Source organism: Numida meleagris, chromosome 3 (genome assembly GCF_002078875.1).
Source record: "Numida meleagris isolate 19003 breed g44 Domestic line chromosome 3, NumMel1.0, whole genome shotgun sequence".
In the NCBI taxonomy this organism is placed as follows: domain Eukaryota; kingdom Metazoa; phylum Chordata; class Aves; order Galliformes; family Numididae; genus Numida; species Numida meleagris.
Genome location: NC_034411.1, coordinates 69,020,968 through 69,038,664, shown reverse-complemented (window position 1 = coordinate 69,038,664; position 17,697 = coordinate 69,020,968). Strand labels below are relative to the sequence as shown.

General features: G+C 43.3%; 2 long non-coding RNA genes across 2 annotated transcripts in view; one reads left to right on the top strand and one right to left on the bottom strand.

Moving 5' to 3' along the window:
- The window catches only part of LOC110397202, a 33,512-nt gene continuing 23,216 nt past the window's right edge, over positions 7,402-17,697 (bottom strand). Inside the window, exon 4 of the long non-coding RNA XR_002437615.1 lies at positions 7,402-7,681. This is a non-coding gene — a long non-coding RNA (uncharacterized LOC110397202). The remainder of the gene's footprint in view (positions 7,682-17,697) is intronic.
- On the top strand, positions 9,284-16,649 carry LOC110397203. The gene is made up of 3 exons (XR_002437616.1): positions 9,284-9,479; positions 16,087-16,147; positions 16,504-16,649. It is a non-coding gene; the product is annotated as an uncharacterized LOC110397203 (long non-coding RNA).

Genomic DNA, 17,697 nt, shown 5'->3' with positions numbered 1-17,697 from the left:
CTTTCGATCAGGCCCTAAAAGTATAGTTTCAACCCCAACTAATTGGCTCAGATGAAAGGAGCTGGTGATAACCATTGCCCAAAGTGCTGCACACATATGCACTTCCACAAGGCTTGGATATTATCCATGAACCCTGGATATTAGTGCTGATACCCTGTACTGCCTGGGGCTCTGGGCTTTCCCACTTCATTTCAGGAGGTCTGTCAGGTTTGACAGCACCAGTAAGCTCAAAATAATAAGGGATTTCTGATGAGAAAGAGAATGAGAGATACTGAAGTTGTGGCTACAGGCAAGTGCTATTTTATTACCCCACAAATAGCCAAATTTTGGCATCTCTGTCTGGGACTGACCCCTCCCAGAGAGGACAGGAATTCATCTGCTTGAAATCATGGAAGCCAATGCCAGAACCACAAGCTGGAAGAAGGCTGCGTTTTCTAACTGCACACACATACCAGGGGGTGCCTTCAATCACTGTTCAAATTCCCTCTGAGATCAGTGAAAAACATACGGAGCAATGCTGGCACTACATGAAAATCCTCAACCCAGACACACTCAGGGTGTTCCTTCCCTTCCCCAGAAGGTATATATCACCTCCTGGCAGTGTTGGAGCACAAACGCACAGACAACATTCTCACTCTGACATATGGGGAAGACAAAACAGGTGTTTTCAGGGAGGAGTGAGTGTGCTGGTAGGATTGAGAAGAAGCTCCACACTGCCAAGCACTGTAACAGAGATCCATATCCAGAAGGAAGGGAGGAAAGGAAGAAGAGGTTGGAGTCACCTGGAGCTGTACAGAGACTGAGAGAAGTACAAGCTGAAAAACACAACCTCTCAGCTAGAAAGACTTTGGTAGCTGGGAATTAGGAAGGGATCTGCACTCAATGCTTTTTGCAAAGAATTCGGACAACCATTTGGAACAAACATTTGGAGTTTGCATTTAAAGTTAAATTGGGAGAGACAGCAAATAATATGAAACAATGCAGACAGATAAAGAAGGTCTTAGAGCAAATATTTTAAATACCAGCACAGCTAATAAATGCAAATGAAGTTCAGTGCAGATAAGCACAGAATTATGAGTCTGAAAGCAAAGAATAAAAAGCAGGAACTATCTGCTTAGTGGCAATCAGCTGCACTGTAATGACCAAGAATGAGATCTGGGGAATTATTGTGAAAGAAATCCCTAAAGCTTTCAGCCCAGTGAGAAAATGATTGAAACAAACAAGATGATAGGCTTTATTAAACCACCAGAATGTAATGCTCGGTTTCCACATTGTGAAGAGTAGGAATGAAGTGCACCAAAATATAAGGATTAAAACAAAAAAAAAAGCGGCATTAGCCTCATAGAGTAAGATGGATTTTTGCCCTTGGTTTTTGTCTGGAACCTGAATTTTCTCAATTGCTCTGCTCCTTTGTTACCATAATGTCCTCTTTTATTATTTCAGTTCCTTTTATTATTTTTTAATCTGTCATATAAAACTTTATGAGAAACCTAGCCAAGAAAGGACAATATCTCCTTCAAAATCACCGCAATCTATTGTTCAGGTCAGTTAGATTTTTAAAACATAAATCCCAATTCTACCTTGTATACCTGCCTAGATTACCAGATGACCTCAGAATTATGGGCAGGAGCAAAATTAAAAGCAGTATTATTGCAGAGCCTGGGATATGGTGAGGAGAAGTTGGGACAGAGAGACTTGCACTGGCAAAGGTCTGGTGTGGAAGTAATACCAGAGCTTTATACAGAGGAAAACTATCACCCTAGCAAGTCATCTCTCACCATAGGTCCTCCAGTGTTGGCTGAGCAGCTCTTGGCAGCCACTCATATCTCCTGGTACAACCTTATGGCTCTTCATCACCATCTCTCATCCTCATTGCTGACTCTAGGTACATGGCAGAACATAAGCACAGCCATAATATGGCAGCATGAAGGCTGATTTAGCTCAAACCTGCCAAGGGGTTAAAAACACAGCAAACACACAACAGTATTTTCTGAGGACTTTTACATGCCCCTAAATAGAAGGCTTTTGTTTGAGGACACCTAAAGCCAGAATAGTTGCCTTTGTGATAGTTTGTCACATCACCTTTTAATCTTGTGGAAAATTCTAGTATCCACACAATCTTGTGGCAAGAAATTCCATGGATCCACCCAAAATAAGGTCATTTTTTCTACCTGAGGTCTTCCTAGCAATGAGCAGAACAGGAATCAGTTTTCTTGCTTTTTTATAGTTCCATATCCTGCCTCAGTAGTGTTCAGCTTTTGGCCACATCATCATTTTGTGTTCAGTCTGTTTCTGCAGGTTGCCAACACCATTTAAACTGTCCTTCACATTGCTGCTCTCCCCTCCTCATTTAGTTTCAGCTTTAAAAGGATATTTCCTATCCATCAAGTAGGACATTAACAATAGCATTGACTTGTAACTGAATAAGAATGCAGTTCTACAGGTACACTTCCTCCGGCTCCAGGATCATTTAAGGCTAATCTATAAGTATCCTAGTGCCTAACTTCCTGCTGTCCAACAGAAGCAGCGAATTCAAAAGCTTGAACTTCAAATAACTATTCTGCACCTTCCAAAAACTTAATTGGGCTGGACCTGAATCTGCAGTGTAAAGGAATAAGCAGAAAGACTTTAGACATTCCATTTTGATGACATTTTCAGTCTACAGCTTTTCTGCTCTATTGAGCAACACACCAACCCTTTCCTTGGGCATCATCTCCTCCAGAAACTGTGCCTGAGGAATGATTTCTTGCTGGTCTCAATGCTTCCTGCTAGCCAAGTCAATTCTTCTCATGCAGAAGAATAACAAGCACCTAAAATGACAGTGACTCAGCACTGATGTGATCAGGGTTCAAATGGGCACAGGTACAGCTCCCCCACTGCCCAGAGTTACTGTAAACACCTCCTCTTGCCTTTTCCTACAGACCACTGTTTTCAGATGGATTCCCACCTAATTGTACATTCCAGGAAATACTGCTTCTCATTCTGTTCTAATCCTTCTGTTTTGGTCAGTTCAGTGTACGAAAGCTCAAATTGAACATTTTCAGGCTGTCACAAAGGTTAAAAAACCTATTTACCACAAATGAGACTCTCACTTGCAGAAGATGCCAGACTCCTCCAGACACAGCAGGGCTCCAGTGTTTATTAGAAGCTCTGAAAACAGCCACACTGAGAAGCACGGCACTCTCAAGGTGAGGGTACTGCACTCCTCTGCCAGCACAATGAGCCCAAAACCTGTGAGGACAACCACGTGAGCATTTCTAGAGGGCACAAAGTCTCCATAAACAACTCCAGTGCTTTGCCTAGGCTTTTCCAACACAATAGTATAGAGCTGCTTTCTTTACCCCCTTGAGTCCCTGTCCAGATGACAGAGGGATGCCATAGTAATTTCACATCACCACAAAACCACCTCAAGGGGAGCAGACCCAGAGGTGGGAGGTGACACTGGGGGGGCAGGGAAGGTTTGACACCCTTAGCACTTCTCGAGCACAGCTCTGCCTTTAGGCCATTGATTTTGTGACTTCCTCCACATGGGGGGGAAAAAAAGGAGAAAAGGACATGGTGAAACATAAGTATTTGAAAGATACACATTTACTAGCCTCTCATGGGCAGAATCAGCTCAACTCCAATGCAAAACTACTTTTCGCCAAACTGCATGAAAGCATCATAAGATCTCATTTTATCTCCGTTCTCTAGATTTATTGCAGACATGCCCTCTCCTACTTCCACTCCAAAAAGCAGTCCCATTATAACCCGCCTTCCTTTTTCAAAGATTTCAACTCATTTCCATATGTGCACGATGCTGCAGCTCAGCAAAGTCCTTAGTCCAGATGTGTTTTTTTTTTAAAGAAGCGAAAATGATTTCTTCAGTTCTTGATTTACAGATGCATAAAAACTATAAGATTTACACTTTAAAGAGCTAGGAAGAGTACCTGAAAAACAGAAATGATTGAATCCAGGGGGGAAATGAGCTATCCCGGATTTTAATCCTGGAATCATCTACTTGAAAGGCAAAATATTTTTTCACAGACCTCATTTTCCGAGCATCCATCCTTTTTAAATATATCAAAGACTAAATTGATCCCACCTGCAATAAAGCTGTTGCGGGGTAATAAAGTAGGAACAAATGATTTTTGCCTGTAATATGTGGTATGACGGAACAATTGTGGTATCTGCAGTTACGACTCAAGGAGTTGCAAAGCGTGACCAAAAAAACAAATATCACATCAACTGACAAAGACAATAGCAAAACAGGATGCTAGCAAAGATGGCCTTGTATGCAAAAGGTAATAGCTTTTGAGAAGTAAAGAACTCTGTGGGATGGCATGGTGGCCGACCTCTTGGAAAAACAGTTGATAACAAACTGCCCATACACCCACACAGGCAGTTTTCTTTATTGTGGGCTGAGCCCGATGTAATGTCCCAGGAACTCCAGTAAAGCCAATGCAATCCATTAGTGAGAAGCAAAATCCGCTATTCTCCAGTGCTCAAGCCACTCCAAAGGGGCTGTAGGTGGCATCAAGCAAAGCAAGATCCACCTTTGCTTTCTATCATTTCCTGCATCCATCCCCAGCTGTTTAAACCATCAGACATACAAGTGGGAACAGCAGGATTTCCTTTGCATGTATTTAGCCTCTGGGTGTTGATGCTCAGAAAAACATCTCAACCTCAGAGCTGCCAAGGCTGCCTAATGCTCAGCATCATATCCTCTGACCCCCTCTTTTCTCTGTCTTTCACCACAGTACGTGGATTGAAACTTTCTTTCAGCTATTTCAAGAGCCATGCCAAAAACTAGATGTTTTACTAAAGCTACACGTTGTAAAATTGCTGCCTCAGACTTTGCCTCTTGCTCGGAGGTGATCCAAGCAAGGAAAATAGGACCTTCCTGCTGAGACAAGTTCAAAAGTCAGATTACTGAGGGTATTTCAGTAGCAAACCAAAACTCATCAAGACGCTGTTTATAGTCTTATTAATGGTTTCTTGTAAGTTGAGTAATAGAAGACATAAAATAATGAGTGCTTCATTGTTTTTTTGATAGATTGCCCGAAAGATCTGACATATTTTAAAAGGAGACTGTAATTGAACATTTTAGACGTCCCTTGGCATTATCTCAGTATAGATTCTAGAAAACATTTAGATTACTGAGACATAAAAGAAGGGTGTGAGGTGATGGAAGAACAGCGTGACATCACAGTCTTCTTTTTAAGGGAGTTTGTAAGCCAGCAGTTTGGTAAATGTTGATGGAGATGTTTTAGTACGAGCTTCAGAGTATTCAGTATGGAACCTCCCATATCTGTTTTGCATTGAGCAAGGAACGTGCCAACAGGACACAAACAAAGGTGCAACTTTTGGACAACCCAAAAAACAGTAACTAATAGTACATTAAAAAATATAGACTGTATTTGCCTTTATGTTCTTGTTACATTTTCTCTTTATATTTGTAAATGCCTTTATGGGCAGTATTCTCACTGCCTGTCTCCTGCAGCTGTGAAGGTTTGTTTTTCTCACTTGACAGTGATTAAAATGATCCCCCAATATATGCCTCAATAGTAGAAAATGAGATTTAAGTGTTTTTTGTTTAAGACAATTCTAGAAAAGAAAATGAGGGACAAAGAGACGGTCTTTATTTTGCAATCTTGCTTTTCAAAAAATAAAAATAAAACCCACTGAGAATAGAATAATTTAGAAGTCAGTTAGGGAGCTCAGCATCGTCCGCTGTCCTTGTTCCACTGCGCAAGCTCAGCAGTGAGCAGGGGCTTTTCTTCCATAGCAATGAATCCTGCAATAATATACAAGACTAGAGTATTTACTTTCCCCCATAAACTGCCACCGTTGAGAACATCCAAAAATGTTCCCACATTCTCTTTCGCCAAAATCAGTTCCATAAAAGGAGAACAGAAGTTTAAAGAAGAGCTCAAATACTACATTGCTGTGACTGTAAAGCACTGTCTGCATGAGGTATGCTACACTGATGCTGCCACTGAGCTGGGGAGACCTGCAATGCAGTAAATGTTTGATACGAAATGAAAGGCTAGGAAGGTATTCATTTCCCTTACATGTACTCAAAGCATTTCATATTTCAACATACTTATAAACATGCCCTTGTTTCAGGCTTTTAGAAAAAACAAGCACAGTTTACTACTAAATGACTACTATCTGCAAGTGGCAATTCCAGCTAGCAGCCTGTAATTTGTCAGGGACAGATAACAGAACACTGTTATATTGCACCTGCTTAATCCAAGCTCCATTTATCTCGTGTGCATGTCAGCGTAGCCCAGAGATGTAAGTGGTAACAAATCTCATGGCATATGCGCGCATGCTGTTGTCTTGTTCATCAGATTGTATTGTGTTTTTTTAAGCCTCATATACAATGTTCTTTCAAGATTTGCTGACTATAGAATGTACATTTGAACTCCGGGACAGCTGAAACTTAATGGAAACTTCAACTCTCATTCAGCTGTTTTGAGAGAGGTAATGAGAGAGGGAAGACATTTTTCTAAACAAATGAGTTTTCATATTGGAAATAGTCTACTTTATGTTTTAATGCGTCATGGCAGAACATTAAAGTGTGCTGTGAAGGCTTTTAAAAAAGAGAATATTGCCATTTGTGGTTAGTCACCATCCACAGCCCATTATTTGAAGGAAAATATTATCCACTAATGGCAGCACATAGGAAATTGCTCCCTTGATAGAAATGGTTTACAGCAAGTAGGAAACAACTTTGGAATGGAGATTGGCTAATAGCTTTACCTTGTCTTTGCAACTTTCTATATTCTTCTTTGCCTTTACTGCAAAGTTGACTCCTTAATAGGAAAAAGGCTTTATCAGAGAATATTAGTTATTCACGCAGCTCCTGTGAGCAGTGGAAATAAATCATTATAAGTTGAAAATGCTTCTTGAAGACCATGAAAGGCACCCTTTTAAATTGCTCCATTAGGTATGATTATTCTATTTATTTCCAGCTTTAGCTTTCTCAGTTTGTATCTCGTTTGCTTGCCTTAAGGATCTAACTTGTGATTTGTCATATCATAATCACCCAGCCCATTCTAAGCTTAAATTATGTTAATGATAAAATTAATTTTTAGTAAATATGAGGTAAGTGCAGAGTGCCCAGACTTCTATATTAGCAAGAAAACACTACATATAATAGCATGGATCTGGCATTAAATCTGGATGCTGCACATTCCAGTCCATCAGCAGACACTGCAAAATGCAGAGGTTTACGGAGCTAGTTTTCAAAGATTTAACTGTATAAGTTTCTAGCACACCACAGAAAATGCATTGACACCTTTTTCCATATTGACTTTTATTTGACCAGTTCAAGTGGCTTTTGAGGAACTAAGGTATTAACCAAAAATGGTTAACAAGCTATTAAACAAGATTTCTTTCTCTGTTCATTTCCATTTGACTTTATGTTCTCTATACGGCCAGAATCCAACAGTTTTTTCCAAGGCAGCCATGGGAGTCTGTCCAAAGTGCTGGCCCTGGCTTGCTTTGAACTAATTCACATAATGAACTTCACAATGTGTTGATATTTGCGGAGAGCTAAGCCATTTGTTATTTCCAGCCCTAGTACTTCTCCTCAAGAGTTTGGTGAGGCTAGAGAACAAGCCATAGGCAAAAATACCTGGTAGATGGTAATACTGTAAATCTCTGCCTTCTTTCTGTGGGAGCGCAGTCAACCCTGGAAGAGGAGGTCAAGGGAGACACGTTTGTGCAAGCAGAATTCACAGGAGCCTATGTGCAATTCTGAGCAAGTAGCAAGCTTTTTGTCTTCCAGGGTACCCCAAGGAAAAACAAATATTATTATTCACCCAGTAAAATTAACAATATGCTTAAGTCACACTCATTCAGTTCATGGCCATTTAGATCAGGACATCCAATGTTTTGGGCAGAGATACACTGTCCTTGGGAGCCTGAGTCACCAGATTATGTTCCAGCTGTGTATCTCTAGACTGGCTATTCAGAAGAAAAGTTCTGAGATTCAAGCCTGACAAATTCACAACTGTCTTCATGTGTATACAAATAGACATATACTCTACCAGTTGTCTGCACAGCTAACTCATATACTAGCCAATAGCACAAATAATATCAGAGCTCGCCTCTTTTAGCTTGGGATAGTGGGAAAAAAAACTAAGCTAACTCACTTAAGCATCCCTCCTGGGTGGGAGCACATGCAGGTGCAGCCCTCTTCCCGCACCACAAGCCCATTCCTCCAAAGTCAGTGCTTGCAGTCAGCTGAAGGCTGAACCTAAACGATCACTGCTGCAGCTGGATGGACAAGTTAATATCCCGCCAGTGACAGGAACAGCAAGAAGCTGAGCTCTCCCAATAAATTCTCCCCACCTAGTAGGAACAGGCTGTTAGCTGTCTGCATAAGTTATCTCCACAATCTGTAAAATAAGGAGATTCTACCTGCCCACCCTTCACACTCTGAATATATTGTAACAGTAGGACATAACTCAGTTGCCGGAGATTAAAACCGTAATTCAGGTGCCCAAGTACTTTATAGGTGAATTAAACCTGTGTTTGAATTTTGTCTGTTAAGCATTTCAGCTGAAAGGGAATGAGAAGGTTGCACAATTTATTATTTAATGTTCTCAACAGATCTCACTAACATACTCAAAATCAAAGAGTTTGCATGAGACACATATGTAAACAGGAGTCATAAAAAGGCTGTGCCTTGAGGTTTTATGGTGATGCAGATGCAATAAGAAGACTGTTTTATAAAGCTGCTTTCTGTGTGGTAGCTCATTTAAAGACTGAAGAACACTTTGCTAAGTCTTCATTAACACAAATGTGTACAAGACAAATTTTGGTCATTCAACGACTATGGAGAGTATGCGTCATGCAAGCTTCCAAACTTTGGTGCTACTCTTTCCTTATCTCTCTTCACAATATGACATTTGCCTATTTCCTTAGTAAAGATGAGTTTCTTTAACATCCCCCACAAAAGATGAAAAAAAAGTAACACGCTCCTTCATGCTTTTCTTTGGAACATCTTCCAAGCAAGGTACCTGCCCTGTTACTTCTAATTTTCTATCAGCTAGAAGTTTACTTGCACCATGCTGGATTCCAACAGGGGCCATGCAGTATAATAAAATCTTCATAATTTTTCTTTTTGCATGATATTTAAAGACACTAAAATCATAAAACCCAGATACTATTACCACGCAAAACATGCACCATCATTTCAACCTTTAAAAGTTAGGTATTAAACACCAGCATTGCAACCCAGAGCATTTCCACATACTTCTCTGGTGGTATAAGTATCATCCTTTGCTGAGATGCAATTACTCTCTTATACTGCTCAGCCCTTTTATGAAGCAGAATGAATATATGTACCAGCTCAATGCACTCTGCAAAAACAGAATCAAGTACATATTTGGCTTCACTGTGCCATGCAACAATCACAGAATCATAGAATGCACTGGGTTGGAAGGGACCTCAAGGTTCATCAAGTTCCAATGCCCATGCCACAGGTAGGGTTGCCGGCTGCTAGGTCAATTACTAGACCAGGTTGCCCAGGGCCCCATCCAACCTGGCCTTAAACACCTCCAGGGATGCGGCATCCACAACCTCTCTGGGAAGCCTGTTCCAGCACCTAACCACCCTCTCAGTAAAAAACTTCTCCCAACATCTAATCTAAATCCACACATCCATCTATTGCACAGTCCACCATGAGATGGTTTTGGACCTGCTCCAAAAGCCGGACACTCACAAGTCCATGAGGCCAGATGGACTGCATCCTAGAGTGCTGAGGGAGTTGGCGGATGTGGTTGCCAGGCCGCTCTCCATCATCTTTCAACAGTCCTGGCTAACAGAGAATGTCCCGGTTGACTGGAGACTAGCAAATGTGATTCCCATCTTCAAGAAGGGCCGGAAAGATGATCCTGGTAGCTATATACTTATCAGTCTCACCTCGGTGCCAGGGAAGGTTATGGAACGGATAATCTCAGAACACATCGTGGATCAGTTAAAGGTCAACCAGGGGATCAGGCCCAATCAGCATGGGTTTATAAATGGTAGATCCTGTTTGACAAACCTGATTTCATTCTATGACAAAGGTGACCCGCTTAGTGGATGAGGGTGAGGCTGTCGATGTGGTCTACCTGGACTTCAGTAAGGCCTTTGACACTGTCCCCCACAGCATCCTTGTGGAGAAGCTGGCTGCCCATGGCTCGGATGGGCATACGCTCTGCTGGGTGAAACACTGGCTGGATGGCCGGGCCCAGAGAGTTGTGGTCAATTGAGTTAAATCCAGCTGGCAGCCAGTCATGAGCAGTGTCCCCCAGGGCTCGGTGCTGGGGCTGCTTCTATTCATCTTTATCAATGATCTTGATGAGGGGATTGAGTGCACCCTCAGTAAGTTTGCAGACGACACCAAGTTGGGAGGGCGTGTTGATCTGCCAGAGGGTAGAAAGGCACTACAGAGGGACCGGGATAGACTGCATCGATGGGCCAAGGTAAACCATATGCGTTTCAACAGGACCAAGTGTCAGGTCCTGCACTTTGGTCACAACAACCCCAGGCAACCCTACAGGCTTGGGGAGGAGTGGATGGAAAGCTGCCTGACGGAAAGGGACCTTGGTGAACTGATGGACAGTCGGCTGAATATAAGCCAGCACTGTGCCCAGGTGGCCAAGAAGGCCAATGGCATCCTGGCTTGTATCAGGAATGGTGTGATAAGCAGGACTAGGGAAGTCATCCTGCCCCTGTACTCGCATTGGTGAGGCCTCACCTCGAGTACCGTGTTCAGTTTTGGGCGCCTCAGTACAGAAAGGACATGGAGGTGGTGGAGCAGGTCCAAAGAAGGGCAACAGGGCTTGTGAAGGGCCTGGAGAATATGTCCTATGAGGAGAGACTAAAGGAACTGGGGCTATTTAGTCTGGGGAAGAGGAGACTGAGGGGAGACCTTATTGCTCTCTTCAAATACCTGAAATGTGATTGCAGGGAGAGCAGGGCTGGTCTCTTCTCACTGGTGACAGGTGACAGGACGAGGGGAAATGGCCTCAAGTTGCACCAGGGTAGGTTTAGGTTGGGTATCAGGAAGAACTTCTTTACAGAAAGGGTTGTTAAGCACTGGAACAGGCTCCCCAGGGAGGCGGTTGAGTCACCATCCTTGAATGTGTTTAAAAGCCATTTGGATGTGGTGCTCAGGGATATGATTTACTGGTGGGTTGTTAGAGTAGTATGGTTAGGTTGCGGTTGGACTTGATGATCTTGAAGGTCCTTTCCAACCTGAGCAATTCTATGAAATCTTCCCTCCTTTAGTTTAAAATAATTCCCCCTTGTCCTATCACTATCTGCCCATGTAAAAAGTTGGGTTTCCCTCACGTTTATAAACTCCCTTTAAATATTAGAAGGCTACAATGAGGTCTCCCCCCAGAGACTCTTTAATACAAAACATTTCAATTTATAACCCAAGACCCCAAAAAGGTCTTTGATTCCAGTGACAAAAAGCAGAAGCTGATATCATTGCAGACAAATTATTGGGTTATTCAACACTTTCTCTATCATCAGGCATGTAACTTTACACATCAGATGTTGCCAGCAGGCTTGTAGGAGGCTAACTTGCTCAATGTCTAGAGACAACAGTAATGACACTGACAGGCCAGCTGTTTAAGAGGAAAGAAAAGCAGCGATCCTAACCCTGAAGGCCCCCTTCTATACAGGGGGATTAGATGTCTGGAAAGCAGCAGGGAATCAGCTATAAAATTCTGTAGACTCCAGTTCAATCGAGAGACCCTGTGGGATACCAGTGGTTTGTGATAGAACAGACTATCAGATGGGATGGGAAAAATGCACAGATAATTGATTGAAGCAGCATTTATGCCCATATAACCTTCCAGTTCTCTACTAATACTTAAAGGAGATGTCAAAGGAGAAATAGAGCTACTAATAATGATTACATCGCTTTTCATCCCATAAGATCTTTGGATGCTTTTCAGACTGCAAGATTGCTCATCCACTGCCGAATTACAGCTGGCTACTAGGACCATTTTGTAGCACTATACAATAGCTATTATGAATGAAATGAAGAATAAACTTCTCCTATTGATCCGGCAGTAGGAATCTTCAGTAGATAGAATGTAATTGCCTGAGCGAACACAGAGGAAGGTTGAAAAATGGTAGTAACTATGAGTATGAAAACACCAACTAAGTTAGCAAAGTTAGCCTTGAAACAGCCAAAAAATCTCTGGGAAAAGTTAGAGAACATGAGCAATCAACAGCAAAGCCTTAGTATCACATCAGGGAGCAAGGGAAAAATGAACATCAGCTCTGCCCAACTATCCAGCTCTCCTTCCCCCTCAGACATAGCATTCTTTCCAGTCAAAGCCATCAGTCTCTGCTCTTAGAATCATAGAATTAGCTAGGTTGGAAAAGACCTACAAGATCACCTAGTCCAACCATCCACCTACCACCAATAACCCCGCTAAACCATGTCTCTCAACACTATATCTAAACGTTTCTTGAACACCTCCAGGGACGGTGACTCCACCACCTCCCTGGGCAGCCCATTCCAGTGCCTGACCACTCTTTCAGAAAAGTGGTATTTCCTAATGTCCAGCCTAAATCTCCCCTGGTGCTACTTGAGGCCCTGTCCTGTCACTAGTTATAAGAGAGAAGAGGCCGACCCCCCAGCTCACTACAACCTCCCTTCAGGTAGTTATAGAGAGCAATAAGGTCCCCCCTGAGCCTCCTCTTCTCCAGACTGAACAATCCCAGCTCCCTCAGCCGCTCCTCATAAGCCCTGTGCTCCAGACCCCTCACCAGCTTCATCGCCCTCCTCTGAACACGCTCCAGGGCCTCAATGTCTTTCTTGCAGTGAGGGGCCCAAAACTGGACACAGTACTCGAGGTGGGGCCTCACCAGGGCTGAGTACAGAGGCACAATGACTTCCCTACTCCTACTGGCAACACTATTTCTGATACAAGCCAGGATGCCATTGGCCTTCTTGGCTACCTGGGCACACTGCTGGCTCATGCTCAGCCGAGCGTCGACTAATACCCCCAGGTCCGTTTCCTCCACACAACTTTCCAGCCACTCTGCCCCAAGCCTGTAGCATTGGCTGGGGTTGTTGCGGCCAAAGTGCAGGACCCGGCACTTAGTCTTGTTGAACCTCATCCCGTTGGCTTCAGCCCAGAGATCCAGCCTGTCCAGTTCTCTCTGTAGGGCCTCTCTACCCCCAGGCAGATGGACACTTCCTGCCAGCTTGGTGTCGTCTGCAAACTTACTGAGGGTGCTCTCGATGCCCTCATCCAGGTCATCAGTAAAGATATTGAAGAGGACAGGCCCCAGCACCGACCCCTGGGGAACACCACTTGTGACAGGTCGCCAGCTGGATTTAACTCCATTCACCACCACTCCCTGTGCCCGGCCCTCCAGCCAGCTCCTTACCCAGCAAAGGGTGTACCTGTCCAAGCCACAGGCTGCCAGTTTCTCCAGGAGAATACTGTGGGAGACAGTGTCAAAGGCTTTGCTGAAGTCTAGGTAGACCACATCAACAGCCTTTCCCTCATCCACCAGACAGGTCACTCGATCATAGAAGGAGATCAGGTTGGTCAAGCAGGACCTGCCCTTCACAAACCCATGCTGGCTGGGCCTGATCCCCCGTTTGTCCTGCAAATGCCGTGTGATCTCCCTCAGGACAATCTGCTCCATAACATTCCCCAGCACCGAGGTCAGGCTGACAGGCCTGTAGCTCCCCGGATCCTCCTTACGACCCTTCTTGTAGATGGGAGTCACATTGGCAAGTCTCCAGTCCTCTGGGATCTCTCCAGTTGACCAGGAAACTCTTGTCACAGTAATAAATTGTGAAAAAAAAAATTATATGCAAATATAATTTACTTGGCCCAAATAAATAGAGTGGAAAAATGAAGATAAGGAATTCACCTTTCCAACACACAATCTCCTTTGCACTGCCTATGGGAAATTACACTTCTTAGGACCTTTTTGGGTTAGAGTTCTCGCTCATTCTCTGGCTCCAAATGAAGCCCTGGCCAAATAGTAACACAGCCTGATAACACCCAAGACTGGCATTTCACAGCCTCATTCCAAAACAAAACAAAGGATCCAAACGTAGCTTCTGGAGACTTTCACTCTACAGAATAGATATTCTTCCTAAGAAATTCTTTACTGTGAGGGTGGTGAGACACTGTAACAGGCTGCCCAGCAAGGCTGTGAGTGACCCTCCCTGGGAGCATTCAAGGCCAGGCTGGATGGGGCTTTGAGCAACCTGGTCTAGAGGGAGGTGTCCCTGCCTACAGCAGGGGGGTTGGAACTAGAAGAACTTAAAGGTCCCTTCTAACCCAATGGAGTAGTTATTCTATGATTCTATGAAAGAGTCCAGTGGAGGGCCACCAAGATGCTGAAGGGACTGGAGCACCTCTGCTGCGAGGAAAGGCTTAGAGAGCTGGGCCTGCTCAGCCTGGAGAAGAGGAGGCCCAGGGGGATCTCATCAACATGTACAAATACCTGCAGGAAGGGTGCAACACAGGCAGAGCCAGGCTCTTTTCATTGGTGCCCAATGCCAGAACAAGAGATAACAGGCACAATCTGGAACACAGGTGGCTCCCTCTGAGCACCAGGCAGCACTGCTGTGCTATGCAGGTGACAGAGCACTAGCACAGGCTGCCCAGAGAGACTGTGGAGTCTCCTCCCTGAGATCTTCAGAAGCCACCTGGATGTGGGCCTGGGCACTCTGCCTTCGGTGTTCCGAAGGGATGGGTTGGGCAGGGGTTGGGCATGTCTTCTCCAGAGAAGATATCACACCTCATCTATTTTGTGATGCTGTGATTCATCTCACTGCCCCCCTCCTTTCTCCTGACATACCTATTTTTATGGTTCTTGGTCACAGTTTTGTAAGCTGCTCACAGGGTCAGAAAGGCAGGCTGTCTAATTGTACACAGAGGAAAAGAAATAATATTGATATATGATACTATCTTGATGCAATTGGTGTCCACATAAAGGATTGTGCTGGTAATTGATCCAAAGTCACATCTGTAACTGGCATAATTCCATTTTTACAGCAGAGTCTGCCCTAGTAGTGTAGAAGAGCTCTGAAAAGCTGTTGTGAGATGAAAGAGCTAAAAAATTTTTAAATGGCACCTAAGGAATAGGCTGCAGGGGCAAGGAGGGGTGGGGTGGAGGCTCCTCAGTTCACATTTGAGGCTAAATGTTCAGCATATTGGTTCCCCAGCATCACTGAATTGATGTGGACCTGCTTCTCTGCCCTCTTTCAAGACAGTATTTTGTTTTCTATATCTGAAATCGTTCCTGGCTCACCTTCTGAAGACCTTTCTAGCTCAATCTACAAAGCCTTTTGCAACTCACTGTTCCTCGGTGAAAAGCTATTTGGAAAGGCAATGAATCGTGAAGTGGTCTGATAAATACTTGGCAGAGGAAAGATGCTCCAGTGCTTGGGCAGCTAGGCTGGGATTTTGATGATCAAGTTGAGGGGTTTTCTTTTCCTTTTTTTTTTTTTTCCTCCTCTCTGCAGCAGACTTCAAATAAACTTGGGCATGTTATTTAACCTTACTTTCCAGTTCATGGAAGTGTTGTGGGCATGACCATTGAGATAAACAGTAATAACAGCAGTTATCACTGTTTTTTTCAAAATAAAAATTGAAGCCTGTTCTATTATTTTTGCTTCTAATTTTTCTTAAATACTCTGTCAATTTCTTTTCCATATTCTTTCCCAAGATGAATTAAAACAGTCTCAGCTTTCATGAGTCTAGCAAAAACCTTCCTTACCACTGCACTCCAGTTAACATCTCATGGCAAGGTTTTGCCAAGGACGCTATTGTGTTAATCTTTGCAGTGATGGATTGGACAATTGTTTCTATTTATTAATCTCTGATCACTTCAAAGAGCATTTGAATCTATGGAAAATGATAATAATAAAGAAATGATACTTGACAACTGTCTCCCTTTAGTGCTATAGATGCTGAATTGTACAATCAGATAGGCACGACAACTTGAAGAGGTCAGTTGTTGACAGAGAGCTTTCTGTGTAGCACATGTAATTGCAGAAGTACTGTTTGTCTTCCTGTTGATTCATTACTATCATTTTCTGTTCAATTTCAGTGTCATTTCACTTATCCCGATTTCATTTCATGATCCAGAAAGGCACTTGCTATTAGCACAGGTAAGAGGCATTTTTCATAGCACTTAACTCCTGAAAGTCACCCTGAGCAAACACACACCTGAAAGCAAACGTGCTTTCAGACAGCATTCAGTGTAGGTAGCCAGGCACCCATGGAGGAAAGGGCAGTCTGCAGCAGACTCATGCAGACCATGAGACAGGGGCTAGTGCATGACACAAGGGATCTGCTTCCTTCTCGACATGGAGCAAACTCAGCAAAAGCAGCACTGAAAGCTGTGTAGTAGCATCTTTTCTGATGTCCCAAGGCCCCTCAGTGTTCGACTATTTATGCTAGCTTCAGGAAGACTCAGACAGAGAGGCACTGTTTTGTTGATGATTCCCTTCTTCCTCTTTTTTAGCTGAATTTTTCTACTGCACTCTCAAAATGCAGTGAAACTTGAGAGCTGTCCAGATGATGTGGAAACCTGGTTGTACAAATTGTCCTGTGGCACCATGTGCTTGAGACCTGTAGAATCTTTCCACTAAAACAAAAAGTTGATGATATAAGAAACAAGCAGTGTATAGTTTTTGTTTTTTTAACTGAGCTGGTGGAAGAGGTTACTTTCCACACTGATCAGACTATTTGTGCAAGCTATCCCTTGCACTTCAGGAAGAACTGTGGTGTATGTGATCTAATTTGGATGTCTTGGCTTGAAACAAGATGAAGATGCTTGAGCAGTTTTCTCTACTTAAAGATTAGTCACCAACAAGGGAAAAGGATGATCAGGAGCTATGATGGTTGCCCATTTTTCTGGAATAACTGAGTCTGGAAGAAGTTAACTGAGGTTAATCAAACTTAACTTCAACCTGTGTTTTTGGACATATGGATGTTTCCAGAGAAACTACTTCAGGCATGGAGTCACATAGCATCCTCACTCTGCCTCAGTCTCACACTCACCCACCTTCAGCCCTTATAGGGAAGCAGCTCTGCATTCATGTCCTTGCCAAACAGCAAAGCCACAAGAAAGACCTCTGAGAAGGTGACCATACCTGAATGCATATGTCTGACAAACAGTAAGTCATATTGAGGCTAATCACAGATTTGGAACTCAGAGACCACACAAAGGTAAAGAGTGCAGTAAAACTAACCAATATTTTCTTGATTATGTCAATGGGCTATCCCATTTTTGTCCTGGGATATTTCAGCACACACATAATACTGCAGAAGCCTTAGATAAGGGCTGCTTGCTCAAGTCATCTGTCGTTTCATTAATACAGCTGGATACACTCTTGCTGCTCAGACCCTGTGTTGAAGCAAGGGTCCTGGACATTTGCTTCATTAAGGTAGCAGTCTCAGGCTTTCTTGAAAAACTCATTTTCTATCTTAGAAATTAAACCTTTCTTAATACATGCTGGCATAACATTTGTTTTAGGTGCAGCAGCTTCGCACGAGTGATATAACTCATGCTGATTTCTACCATTCTGAGCTCCCAACAACCTCCATTCTCTGGGGTGGAAATGAATCAACACATTTATGACTTCAGCTGTTGCATGGGAAAACTGTTCACCTGAGATTTATCCACCTCTGATCACTGAAGCCCAGTAACTTTGAG